The sequence below is a fragment of the Anolis carolinensis genome, chromosome 3, assembly GCF_035594765.1.
Source record: "Anolis carolinensis isolate JA03-04 chromosome 3, rAnoCar3.1.pri, whole genome shotgun sequence".
In the NCBI taxonomy this organism is placed as follows: Eukaryota; Metazoa; Chordata; class Lepidosauria; order Squamata; family Dactyloidae; genus Anolis; species Anolis carolinensis.
The window spans coordinates 92,360,484-92,374,761 of NC_085843.1; the positions used below are offsets into that span (position 1 = coordinate 92,360,484).

The window sequence follows — 14,278 nt, forward strand, 5'->3', positions numbered from 1 at the left end:
AGTTGGGGCTAAGTTAGAAACATTGAAGCCCTTAGGATTTTGTTTGATGCCAAAGAGAGCTGTGCTGTGGGGTTGGGGGAGGAAACCCACCACCCCACAACTCTTTCTCCATCTTAGTTGCCAGTAGCCTTCCAAAGTTAACTGAAGTGACTGATCCCAAGCATGATGATGCTATTAGATGCAATCAAGTTACATAATCATTGATTATGCACAGCTACATCTATCTTCCTCCATGTAAAGCTGCATCTCTTCTCCTCCCATCCATTATGCATGAACCACCAGCTGTACATGGGAGTCTATATTCCAGCAACACACTATGGAACTTTAGCATTGCAGTGCTGAGCCTTGCCTTGCACCACGTCATCACTATTGATTCCCAGAGTCACTCCCCTTCCCCCCTTCTCAAAATGTATTTTGCAGAGAAAGCATTTAACCATGGGTGCTCCTTGGTGCCCAGGGGACTCTAGCCCTCGCTGGACCATGCCAATGCCCCCAGCCCTGTTGCCCCAGCTAGCCAGCCACAGGCAAAACTAGCAAGACTCCAGCTCTCCAGCTCCACTGCACGTGGCTGGGTCTGAAGGTGTCAAGAAGACCACAAGTTACCAGAAACCTATTTTCACAGACAGGTAGCAGACAAAACAGCTGGGGGCCACCTGAAACATTCAGCACTTTCCTGAACACCTGCTCCCTTCTAAGGTTCTTCTCTGTGTTGAGAGCACTTCCATTTGCTGCCAAATTTGCCATCACCCCCATCCTCCTTAGTAGCATGAATGTCTTCACTATGCCAACAAATCCTGATCATCCCCCTAAAGTTCAGCTAGGTGGTCCCAATGGCAAAGACTCTCTGTCTCCATTGCAGCTCTCTCCTAAAACGCTGCACAGAGTTGGAAATACAATTAAAACCATGGGAAACCTTTCCACCCAGGTATGTGAAGGAGGGCACAGGTTTAGTGTGAGATGGGTTCTCTGGCCAAGAGCCCCCTTTTCACTGCTGTAGATCCTTTCCAACCCCCCTCCCCCAATAAAAACGTAGGAAGAAGGGGGAGCAAGTGGGGTTTTCTCAGACTGCATACAAACTGATCTCCCACATCAAGGAGGGAAAAGGGAGGGAGGGAGGGAGAGACAGCATCCTTGCTCCTGCTTTGATTTATCACAAAATGCACTCTCCAAAATACCTACTGCAGTTGTTCCAGCGAGCTGCCAATAATAGCTCGGTCTCCACCACACACACATTCACATCCACCAACCCCGAGTGTAATGCAGCAATCATGAAAGTAGTCGTTTCTATTACAAGCTGCCAAGTTCAGCAATATCTCTTTTTTTTTTTGGGGGGGGGGGGCGTTGATATAGGTTTTTGTTTTTAAAATAGAAAGGGGGAAGAGGAAGGCGAAAATGACCTTACCCACCACAGTCTGGCAAAAGAGTCTTCTCCTGATATCAGTCAGTCAGGTAATTGCTGGTCATCACAATGCGTAGTCAGGGAATCCACGATTTTGGCGGGGGGTATTTTAGGGAGGGGAGGAAAAAAAACTCCTCCAGCTTCTTTCCCTCGCGCGCCTTGTCCCTCTCTCTTCCTCCTTTTCCTTCGTCTTCCCCTTCTTTTCCCCCCACTTCTTTGCTAGCAATGAAGACGAGGAAAGCGATGCCCATTCACAAGTGCCAAGTTCACCATCCAAGCGGATAATTCCATCTAGAGCCCAGAGAGACCCTTCTCCTTGGCAAGCTTTTTTTGCCTCCCGCGAGTTCGCAAAGTGGCCAGGTTTGGGGCGCCGAGGATGGTACGATCCAGGTGGGAAAGAGAGGATTCCAACGGAGAGAGGGAGGGAGGGAGGGAGGGCCAAAAGAGATGTTGGGGTGGGTGGGGGATCTCGGGGGGAATCTCGCTAGAAGGGGCCAAAGCAAGACGAAAGCATCGATAACCCTCCAAGTCCAAGGCGAGAGGAGGAGTCCCGCAGCCAGAGCATGGAGCCTTTTCCCCCTCCAAACCTACTCAGCGCGCAAGGAAAAACGCCGATCCCACCAAGCAGCCATAAGGAAGGAAGAGACTCCAAAATAAGAAGAAGAATCAAAACCACATAATCCCGTATGGATCGTTCGCAAGTATCCTCGAATCGCAGATCCGACGGGGTTTTTCCTGGTACTGTACAGCTATGTAGGCAAGAGAGAGAGAGAGAGCACACAGCCCTTGCTCTTTCCCAAGGATGTCTCCTGGGTCCTAAAACTCTCACTTTGCACGGGATTTAAAAGAAGAAGAAAAAAATGAGAATATGTTTCCAGACCCAAAGAGGAAGGAAAAGGGGTCAAGGGAATCCCAGGCTTGCCCTCCGGCCCGGCGAGTTGCAGATCTGTTTCGGAGGGGGCAAAATCCGCGATGCATCCAAGCGATCCAGCCCCAATGTTATATATATTTTTTTCACCCAAGGAGGGCAGCGGCGACGGAGCCAGCGAGGAACTGCAATGCATAAACGATCCCAGTGTTTCGACAAGATCGGCTCGTCGGGTTGAATGCACGCCCGGCTCTGCTGCAAGTCATAAAGGAGATAGTGTGACTGCCACCCAATGGAGGAACTGGCACTCGCCCGTCCACACACACGACGCTTGGCTCGAAAGAAGCCTCCAGGGGGGAGCAGAGGGGGGTATGGGGCGCGGTGGGGTGGGGGCAAAGGCGTGGGGGGAGAGATCAGTCGTGCCCAGTGGTGCCCAGTGAGACCAGCCTTGCTGTGGTCTCCCTCCTTCCCTTCCCTCCCTCGCCAACACCACCTCACCCCCCTTTTCAGAGAGGGAGGGTCGGGAAGCTCCAATTGCCGGGAGGAAACGCCAGAGGTGCGAGTTCGAATCGCATCAGCTGCGTTGAAGAGCTCTGCCCACCTTTCCTTATTTATTCTGGGGAGGAAAAAAAAAAGCAAACTGGGGGCCTCGCTGTTGCCATGGGATCTTCTTTCTGCGAACTCTCTGAACTGTGTGGGAACAGAGAGAAAAAGAGGAAAGGAAGAACTATCTCTCCAGCCATCCATCTATTTTTCCCCTTTTTTTCAACACATACATACCTTATCCTCGCCCTCCCTTTAACTCTCCAGGTAACAAACTCTTGCCCCTTAAAACAACACAGGAGCTGCAAGGTGGATCTAATGAAGATTTTTTTTTTTTTAGTGCAAAGGCATATTTGCAGATGTTCAACAACTGCATGGTGATTTTTTTAAAAAATACAGTTAAAAAAACACAGGCACATTCTCACCGCCTCTCTATCCCCCGCCCTCAGCAGCTAGATATAGATCGAGAAGCCGGTGATGCTTTACATGACTAAATGTGTGTGGGAGGTGGGGAAGGAGGGAGAGAAAAGAGGGAAGACTGCAATCCTAAGCCTACTTAGTTATTTCTCTACAGGGTTTTTTTTAAAAAAAAAATCAGTGGAACTTCTTAATAAAGATAAGATCAAGCAGTGCAAAAACCTGGGTAAGCCATAGGAAAAAATAGCAGAATGATAGGATTAGAACAGGGGTTTCCAACCTTTTCTTGACCAGGGACCACTCCTCAACATTACTACCAAAAGGGGTTACCAATCAGTTTTTGGTCAACTTTAGATTCGGTTTGGTTATTTGGGGTGCTGATTTAGAAAACTGCATTGGATAGACCACATCAGCTCTAGTTTCTAGTAAAGAACATATGGCATCCAGTAGTCACCTTCTGCTCACCCACAGAAAACCATATTTAATCATCTAGAGCTGATGTGGTCTATCCAATGCAATTTTCTGAATCAGGACCCCAAATAACTCCAGGAACAGGCCTAAAAACAAAGACACTGAGGCACCCCTGCTTCCAGGCGCCACACAGAATGACTCAACTCAGGGGGAGGAAGGAGGAGGAGAAGCAGCAGTCAGGAGGCTTGTTGTCACATCTTTTGTGGGCAATCAGCCTCTCCCCTTCCAACATCCCCAGTCATGAGACCAGTCACTCTTGTTGGAACGGGGTAGTAACGGTGAGGCCGCAGACCATATTTTAGTTCTTGGGGACCACTGGTGGTCCACTGACCATAGATTGGAAATCACTAGTTGAGAAGGAAGGCATCATGAGAGTAGAGACCCATTGCTATGCAGAAATCCGCAGCTAAACCATCCCCCAGTTGATGTTATTCAGGAATATAATGCACAGGTTTGAGTGGATTTGACATGCTAGTTATGGCCTGTATTATTATTATTTTATTATGACAGAGCAAAAAAGATAGATATGCTGGATTTTGTATCACAAAATCACAAGTTGAACACTTCCCAAGTGTCAAGGACTGTGTGATGTATTTTCGGATGATGCGTGCAGATCCCAGTAGGGTGGCCTTTTGCACTTGGCAGATCGTAATTTTGTCAATGTCTATTGTTTCCAAATGCCGGCTGAGATCTTTTGGCATGGCACCCAATGTTCCGATCACCACCGGGACCACCTGCACTGGTTTCTGCCAGAGTCTTTGAAGTTCAATCTTGAGGTCCCGATAGCGGCTGAGTTTTTCCTGTTGTTTTTTGTCAAACCTGGGACGGCAACATCAATGATCCAAACCTTTTTCCTTTCCACAACTGTGATGTCTGGTGTGTTGTGTTCCAGAACTTTGTCAGTCTGGATTCGGAAGTCCCACAGTATCTTTGCATGTTCATTTTCCAATACTTTTGCAGGTTTGTGATCCCACCAGTTCTTTTCTGCTGGGAGGTGGTACTTGAGGCATAAGTTCTAATGATTCATTTGGGCCACATAGTTGTGCCTCTGTTTGTAGTCTGTCTGTGCAATTTTCTTACAGGAGCTGAGGATATGATCAATGGTTTCGTCAGCTTCCTTGCACAGTCTGCATTTTGGGTCATCAGCTGATTTTTCGATCTTGGCTTTAGTTGCATTTGTTCTGATGGTTTGCTCCTGGGCTGCAAGGATCAGACCTTCTGTCTGCTTCTTCAGTGTCCCATTTGTGAGCCAGAGCCAGGTCTTTCCTTATCAGCTTTCCCTTCAATTTTGTCAAGGAAATTTCCATGCAATGTTTTGTTGTGCCAGCTGTCAGCTCTAGTTTGTAGTGCAGTTTTCTTGTACTGGTTTTTTGTCTGCTGTGATTTGAGGAGTTTCTGATTTTTGACTTCAATCAAAGCAGGTTCTTCACTTTGCTTTACATATTCTGCCAGGGCATGTTCTTCTTCTTTGACTGCTTGTTTTATTTGTAAGAGTCCTCTGCCCCCTGATCTTCTAGGCAGATATAGCCAGTCAACATCACTGTGGCGGGTGCAGTGAATGATGAATGGTCATGAGGTTTCTTGTTTTTCTGTCCAAATTGTCCAGTTCCACCTGTGTCCATTTTATGATGCCAGCAGTATATCTTATGACAGGTATGGCCCAGGTGTTTATGGCCTTGATGGTGTTGCTTCCATTGAGCTTGCTTTTGAGATTTTTTCTGACCCCTTATGTGTATTCCTTGCTGACCACAGTTTTCACATGTTCGTGCTTGATGTTGTTCAGCTGTAATATGCCCAGATATTTATAGGCCTCTGGTTGGTGACACTTTATTGTTTGGCCATTAGGCATATTTATGCCCTCACATTCAATGATTTTTCCCTTCTTCAATGCCACTGTCGAACATTTGTCCAAACCAAACTCCATGCTGATATCAGTGCTAAAAATTCGGACAGTGTTATTCAGAGATTGGATTTCAGTTCCGTTTTCCCATACAGCTTCAGGTCATCCATGTACATCAGATGCAAAATTTTGTGAGATTTCTTAGATGTTTGATAGCCGATATTTGTTTTTTGTAAGATTGTTGACAGAGGGAACTTGGCAATAATAAAAAGCAGAGGGGACAATGAGTCTCCCTGGAAAATTCCTCTTCTGATGTTGACAAGTCCATAGCTTTCATTTCCAACAAACAGTTCAGTTTTCCAGTGCTCCATCATGTTTTCAACGAAGGTGCCAACGTTTTTACTAATCCCGATGGCATCCAGGCACTTGATGATCCAGCTGTGTGGGAGTGAGTCAAAGGCCTTTTTGTAGTCAATCCATGTCATGTGAAGATTAGCTTTTCGGCTTTTTACAGTTCTCCAGAATCATTTTATCAATTAATAACTGGTCTTTTGTGCCCCTACTTTTCCATTTCTGGCCTTTCTGTTCATCTAGCAAGATGTTTTTTTCTTCAAGATAATCTTCAATTTTGTCAGCTATGATGCCAGTCAGTAGTTTAAACATAATGGGCAAACACGTTATTGGCCTGTAGTTTCCTGGTGCTGCTCCTTTTGCTGGATCCTTTTGTATCAGATATGTACTTCCAGTTGTTAGCCATTCACTTATACTTCCTTTCTGCAGCATCTCATTGAATTGTTGGGCCATTTTTCCATGTAAACTAATCAGATGTTTGAACCAAAATCCATGAAGTTGATCACTACCAGGCGATGTCCAGTTCTTTTTTTTTTCAATAATTTTTATTGAAGGATTTTCCTTGGGATAGGGGGAAACATCCAAATGGGATAAGGGGGGAGGAGGAGCAATATGATAAAAGCTGGAAAAAAGAGGGAGGGGGAAAGAAGAAGAAGAAGAAAAGAAGAAGAAGAAGAAATAGGCGATGTCCAGTTCTTGACTTTTTTGCTGATCATTTCAGTTGTTATTTCCATCTGTTCCATTTTGTTCTGTGAGAATTTTCCTTCAAACTCCTTTATCCACCCAGCGTTTTTGTTGTAGTTTTTATTATTTTCCCAAAGCTCTTTCCAGAACTTCGTTGTTGCAGTTTTTTCTGGCTTTATGATTACTTTGTCTGTTGTTTGGTTCAGACTCTGATAGAACCGTCTTTGGTCTGATTGAAACAGTTGATTTTGTCTGTACTGGATGATTCTGGCTTCATATCTTTCAATTTTTCTGGCTGTTGCTGTAATTTGTTCTTTCTCGATTTCCAAAGCTTCTTCAATTTTTCTGGTGATCAGCCAGTACTTTTGGATCAGATATTGCTTGATTTTGTTATTCTTCAGTTTCTTCTCTTTCATATTTTTCAGGTTACTTGCATCTGATCTGAGTTTCTTGATTTTCAACTCTAGCCTGACCTTCCATTTTGGTTTTCCAGTCGATTTTCTTTGGGGCTGCCTTGGTTGTAGGGGCTCAAGCTCTTCTGTTACTATCACTGCTGCACTGTAGGCATACTGGTTTGTTTGTTCAATTGATGTTATTTGGACAGTGGAGAGTACTGTATTCACATCTTTCATGAGAGGTGCCAGGTGTCTCTTGGACACTGTTTTTAGAATTGGGAGCCGCTTTCTTATTGCATTTGCTGCAGCATGAGCCACGATCTTATCCTTGAGCTCTTGTTGTCTTGCTATCAAGGTTCCTGGTGGTTCAACAAGTGTTTCGAGTGTTGGTTCTTCAAATTCTTGCAAAAGCTCCACACTTTCCCCTGATTCAATGTGTTCCACCATTCTAAGTGTTGCTGGAGTCTCTGCTGCTGTCTGTGCTGTGGTCTGATGGTAATTTGCTTTGCAGATTTTCTGAATTGCTTCGAGTTCAACTTCACTGAACACTTTGTTTCTGATTATGAATCTTTGTTGGTCAGCCAGTCAGGGTTCTGTTATCTGTGAGTCAGGGTACTCTTGTTTCCACAGCTGATGCATCCTTTTTTGGTAGCCGCGCTTTTGAGGTTCAGAGTTGTAATAGCATTTCATAACTGTGCGGTTTTCTGGCATTGTATATTTCTGCCGCTTCTGTGACTGTTCATTTGTATTTTGATTCCGTAGCCCACTTGTCAATGGATGTCCAGAATCAGCAGCATCCACTGCGGTCCTTTTTATCCTGGGCGACGACCGAGCCAGTATAGACTTTGTTTTGGTTTGATTCTCCATAATGCTAATGGGTTAGGTGCTCTTATTTCTGCTCCTCAGGTAAGGCCTCTCTGGCTTGGTTGGACCTGCCGGTAGTTACACTACCACCAGCACAGCCCTCAGTCATCATAGGAGCAGTTAAGACCCCTCACCATGTCAAGGTGGCACCTGCGTGGGGATTGTTGTTGTTGTTGTTGTTGTTATAATTTTCTTTATTTATACTCAGCCTTCCTTCCTGAAGGGTATAACAATAAAGAAAAAAGCTCCAGGTGGCTAACAGTTGCACACTTTAATCAATTTAAAACAAAGCAAATACAAACATTAAAAACAATTAAACAGTATTTTGTGTTTAGGAGAGAATACTTCTGGAACATGGCCACACAGCCCGAAAGACATACAACAACCCAGTATTTTGTGTGTTAGGTTAAAAGGCAGTTAAAATACAATAAATACAATTAAAATGCATTTTAAAACATTTTAATCCCCCCAAAATCCCACCCACAACCTCCCCAACCATGTGCTCCTTATCCTTCTCCAAATGCTTGCCTACAGAAAAAATCTTGACCAGCTTGCAGAAGGCCAGCAGGGATGGGGCCATCTTCGTTTCTCTTAGGAGGGAGTCCACAGTCTGGGAGCAGCTACCGAAAAGGCCCTCTTCTTCTGTTTTCTCACCAACGTGCTTGAGCGGATGGTGGGACAGAGAGTAGTCCCTCCCCAATTGAACACAAATGTCTACCACATTCATAGAAAGAAATATGGGCCTTTAGAAAACTGGGACCAGTTTGTGGGTCAAAAACCGGAACTTTGAATTGTGCCTTGAAACGTGTTGGCAGCCAGTGGAGTAGTTGCAACACAGAAGTAGTCTCCCTGTAGCTAGCCCCTGTTAGCAATCTGGCTGCTGACCTTTGGACCAACTGAAGTTTCTGAGCACTTTTCAAAGTCAGCCCCATGTAGAGTGCATTGTAGTAGTCCAACCAAGATGTAATCAAGGCATGTGCTACCATGGCCAGCTCTGACTTCTCCAGGAATGGGCACAGTTGCCACACTAGTTTTAACTGTGCAAACATACAGTTTAGGTCCTGGATATCTGACAGATAGCTTATGACTTTTCATATCAAGCTGATCAGATGCTGAGTTCCTCAAGGAGACCCATCTTTCTGCCCCACCACCTTTACAAATCAGATTGGTGGGAAAATAAGACTGGCGCTTCTAAGCAGTAACCTCTTGGCTCTGAAATGCCCAGCCAAGGAGGCTGGTATGACATTTTCCTTAATATGCTTTCTTTGGCAGGCAAATACTTTTAGAAAAAGATTTCAGCCAGGCTTTTAAAACTGAATGCTTTTAAGGAAAGGACCTGTAAGAGGGTATTATAATTATCATTAATTGTTTAGTTCTTTTTAAATTATTGATAATCATTATTATTTTTTATCTTTATCAGGTACGTGTTGCCTTTATCCAAGAGCAGGACCCCAAGGTGGTTCACAAAAGAAAAACATGTTTTTAACTATCTGGTAATCATTTTAATTTGTAAACTGTCTTAAGTCCTAATTTGGGGAAATGACAGTGTATGAATAGAAATTATTGATCCTCTCAGTTTTAGCATAGATTCACCTGCTATTGATTCTGTTCTAGTCCTGATTCAAGGTGCTGGCATTTTCCACGCTTTCAATACCTTGGGACTCAAATATCAGAGAAATGCCTTTCCTATTCTTTAACATCTCCTGCCAAGACATTTCCTTAGGCCTTCTTATGCTTTATCATCTCTTGCCAAGGCCCTTTAGGTGGTCAGAACTATGGTATAATATTTTAATAAAGAAAAAAACCCCATTCAAAATGAAATATCATGTCTCTAGAACAAGAATGGGATTCTGCTCTTGTTAGATGCAAGTGGGGCTGCAACTATTGACATTAGTCATAGCCACCACAGCCAATAATGAGGGAAGCTGGTGGTTGCAGTCCAGGAGCATCCAATTCACTATATAATTCATTCATTTGTCTTTTTAGTGATCCATTTTATCTGTAGAACTCTGGTCCAGCACTACATTTTAAATTTGATTTTCTTCCTGTCAGCTTTCTTTACTGCCCAGCGTTTACAGTCATACTTAGAAATCAGAAATTTGATGTCATGAATCATTCTTCCCATTTAATGACACTGTGAGTGTGGCATGTGTTGCATCTACAAGCTTGGGCTTCTTTTATTTAACTTCTTTCCCTGGAGGATGTTGCTACAAAAGAAAAAAGTTCTTGAGGGAGTACTTCTGTGAAGCTTTGTCAATTACGAAAACTGCCATTATTATTACATGCAAGGTAATAGGTTGTGGGTGCTCTCTAAATGTGTTGAGATGCTCATTCTTTCTCATGAATAATCTATTCCTTCTTACTTCTAAACAGACATGTATAAGTAGTAATTTTGTACTTCACTACTCACTTCTACCTCTGAATAAATGCAAACAATAACTTGTGAGGTGGTTGTGGTTTACATCAAAGGATTCAGTCAGAGTTCTGGCAAGACTTACTTTGCATAGAATTATGGAAAAAATAGACTCATGTATGATTCCACAGCAAACTGGTTTCAGGAAAGGGGAAAGCTGCACATCACAAGTTTTGAACCTGACTCAGCACATAGAAGATGGTTTTGAAAGGCAGATTACAGAATTTGCTGGTACACTTCAAATACTTCTTTTCTATAATTATGTGGGTAACACCACCACTATCAGCTTTAATAGCATTTATTATTTGTCACTTTTTGCAAACGGTTGCTATAGATTTTTGTTTGTCTGTTATACCATTAAGCTGTTAGTTTACACACATTGTAATGCCAAAACTGGGTTCGCATAAGAAGTTTTGTTTTATTTTGTTGTTTTTAGTGCTGCTCACTTTTACAATTTCAATGCATATCTTGCTAATAATTGGTATTTTGCTTACTATTTATTCATTCTTTGGTTTAATGTATATGCTATTCCTGTTGTAATAGTTCAGACCTAGGTATAGGGGTGAAGTACAGACTGATTTTTTTGGAAGAACTCCAGGATCCTAATCATGAGAATCTGGTCTTGGTTATAACAGCCTTCTTGGAATAACATATGGCATGTATTCTGTAATTCTGTAAAAGAATTTCCACATTACGTTAACAAAGTTCAAATAGCTGACTTTCCAAGAATCTAACTTGATACATGGATCCAAACCAATCAATAAATATTGGTCAGAAGGTCTGTCCCAAACATGTTATGTCTTAACTGATGCTAGATCAATAAGTTTGTAACCAGCTGACCATCACGATCCCTAATGATTTTTTCAAGTGCAGGAAGTTTATCCACAATAATCTAGACCAGTGGTTCTTAACTGTGAGTCCCCAGGTGTTTTGGCCTACAACTCTCAGAAATCCCAGCCAGTGTACTTCCTGTTAGGATTTCTGGGAGTTGAAGGTCAAAACATCTGGGGACCCACAAGTTGAGAACCACTGGTCTAGAAGGTGTCATAAGAGTCTTCCTTTCTTTTTTTTAATCCTGAAGGAGACAAATATAGCTATTTTTAAAAGATTGCCATAAACTATAATAATTTATTGCTGTAAATACCACAAATCAAATATGAAGATGCCAAAATTAACATTCAAGTCATAAAATAGAGAAGCTGGACTAGTGTTCTCAAAGTATTCCTTCTTCAAACCTGGACATCAGTAGTAGACATGAGATGCTGCTTGAGCTAGTCTATACTTCTTTCAGAAAACATTTTGGCTCTTTTCCAGCTTCTGAATGGATGGCTGCAAAAGCTCCAAACTTGTGCTAAGAACGACGGGGAAGGGGAAGGGTTTCTTTGCTCAGCATATGAGTCAGGGGCAAATATAGATCAACAGTCTGACACTGAGTAACCCACCTCAACAGAGCAGGAGCAGCAGCCCCAATGAGATTGGGATACAGAATCCAGGCAGGATCAGGGGCTTCATGAAGCAAACCAGGGACTAAATATTCCAGCTAGGCTGCAGTTAAGAACAGATATCATTCAGTTGTGGAGATCCAGTCAGTTGGCTGAGAGGAAGGCCAACAAGTGGGATGACTTGGGAAAGTGACATAAGTAACTGGAGACTAGACCAGCTAAGTGTTGGAAGCAATGTTGGTGAAATTGATATACAGTAGAGTTCCGGTTTTTTGACATAAACGGGTGGGCCGAATGTCGAATAACCAGAACTGATGGATAATAGGGAGGCCCTATTATCTCTCCCAGCAAGCCGGTTTAGGGAAGCACCCCGTGCGCGTTGTTGCCTAGCAACACGCACAGGGCGCCTTCCATGGGGCGAATGCTCGCCGGAGGGACGGGACTCGTCCCTACGGCAAGCACTCAGCTTAAGGAAGTGCCTCATGCATGTTGCTAGGCAACAACATGTACGGGGCACCTCCAAAGGGCCTGGCATGCCCATCTGTGTTTTAGAATGTGTTTTATGAATGTCCGATGTAAGTTAATAATTTTTAACTGTTTTATAGTGCATTGTACAATTTTTATATATGTGTTTTATTGTAAGCCGCCCTGAGTCCCCTGTTGGGTGAGAAGGGCAGGATATAAATATTGAAATAAATAAATAAATAAATAAATAAATAATACGGAAGGTCAGATAACTGGAAGTTGGTTAACTGGAACTCTACTGTAGTTTTAATTTCTGCTGGTGAACCTTGACTGGACCTTGACTTTGGTGTGTGGATTACGTTTTGGCTTACAGCCTTTGTGTTGATGAGATTGCTTGGCTTTGAACATTTTGGAAAGAACATTGGGCTACCCTTGTGTCTCACCCTTATTTAGGCTGACTTCTTTGGACTATGAGATGGTGTGCAGCTGTTTAACAGAAATTTGGTGAAGAGAACTCTGACAAAAACTTTGCGTCATATGAAACAGAGAATAGGCTTACTGGAAAGATGTTAAGAGCTAAGAAAACTATTTGTCCATCACTAATGCAAAATAGGATGGGCAATTAATGAATTAATGCCATCTTTATCCCCTCAAGCCCACCCCCCTACAAGCTAAGGAGGAGAAAATTGATATTGTTATCTTCAGTTGCTGGTTGGAAAATATTTCCTTGCAAGTATTTGCTGGAAATGTTTTCTTTTTTCCAGCTCTTCTTAATGCTGACGAAATCCTACATATGCCTACTCAGAAGCAAACTCCATGGAGTCCACTTGGACTTTGTTCCAGGTACTATGCAGAGCAATTCAGTCTCAAAAATATTGCTATAATGTAAAAATGGATATAAAGAACAGCAGGTGAAATAAAGCAGAACCAGGAAAGATTCAAAGTACATTAAGATTTGTTGTCATCATGGTGTGCCCTTTTAGTCATTTCCGATTTATGGAGATCCAGAAGAAAATCTGCTATGGAGTTATCTTGACAAGATTTGTTAAGAGCAGATTGCCAATTCCCAACTCAAATGTTGTGACTTCTCCAAGATCACCCAGTAAGCTTCAGTGGTTGAACAGAGATTGCTGGTCTCTTAGATTCCTAGTCCAACAGTCAAACAAATACACCATGCTGGCACCTCTGGGTGAAAGTAAATGATTAAAATAAAAGCATTTTAAAATTAAAATCTTAATGCTTCATTTGCTTTCTCACTACCAGAGCAAATATTTTTATCATATTTACTTAACTTTGTTGTTGTTGTTTATTCGTTCAGTCACTTCCAACTCTTCGTGACCTCATGAACCAGGCCACGCCAGAGCTTCCTGTCAGCTGTTGCCACTCCCAGCTCCTTCAAGGTTAAGCCACTCGCTTCAAGGATAACATTCATCCATCTTGCCCTTAGTTGGCCCTTCTTCCTTTTTCCTTCTATTTTCCCCAGCATTATTATCTTCTCCAAGCTTTCTTGCCTTCTCATTATGTGGTCAAAGTACTTCATCTTTGCCTGTAATATCCTTCCTTCCAGTGAGCAGTTGGGCTTTATTTCCTGGAGTATGGACTGGATTGATCTTCTCACAGTTCAGGGCACTCTCAGAAATTTCCTCCAACACCACAGTTCAAAAGCATCTATCTTCCTTTGCTCAGCCTTCCTTATGGTCCAGCTCTTGCATCCATAGGTTATTACAGGGAATACCATTGCTTAAACTATGCAGCTGTTCATTGTTGGTGTGACATCTCTAGTCTTAACTATTTTATTGAGATTGGTCATTTATTTATTTGCTACATTTGTATCCCGCCCTTCTCATTCCGAAGGGAACTCAGAATGGCTTGCAAATAATATGTACATAACAATGAATTATATTGTACTATACCACTATACTGTAATATTATTAGTAATATTACATGTAATATATAATATATAATTCATATTATTATATTGTATTATTATTAGTATTATATTGTATTACATTATAACATTATTACCAATATTATATGTATAAACAATATATTATTATTATATATGATTGTATATTATATTGTGTCACACCCCAAGGCTGCATGAACACCTTGAAAACCACACTGGA

General features: G+C 42.5%; 1 protein-coding gene across 4 annotated transcripts in view; it reads right to left on the bottom strand.

Moving 5' to 3' along the window:
• il1rapl1 (interleukin 1 receptor accessory protein like 1) overlaps positions 1-3,236 on the bottom strand; it is a 1,149,188-nt gene extending 1,145,952 nt beyond the window's left edge. The window contains exon 1 of one of the 4 annotated variants that reach the window (XM_062977208.1): positions 1,407-3,236. The gene's annotated coding sequence lies outside the window, so the exon portion shown is untranslated. Of the gene's footprint in view, positions 1-1,402 lie in introns of all 4 variants that reach the window. The other 3 variants (XM_062977207.1, XM_062977210.1, XM_062977209.1) reach the window with 3 other exon arrangements.
• Between the last annotated feature and the right edge of the window lie 11,042 nt (positions 3,237-14,278).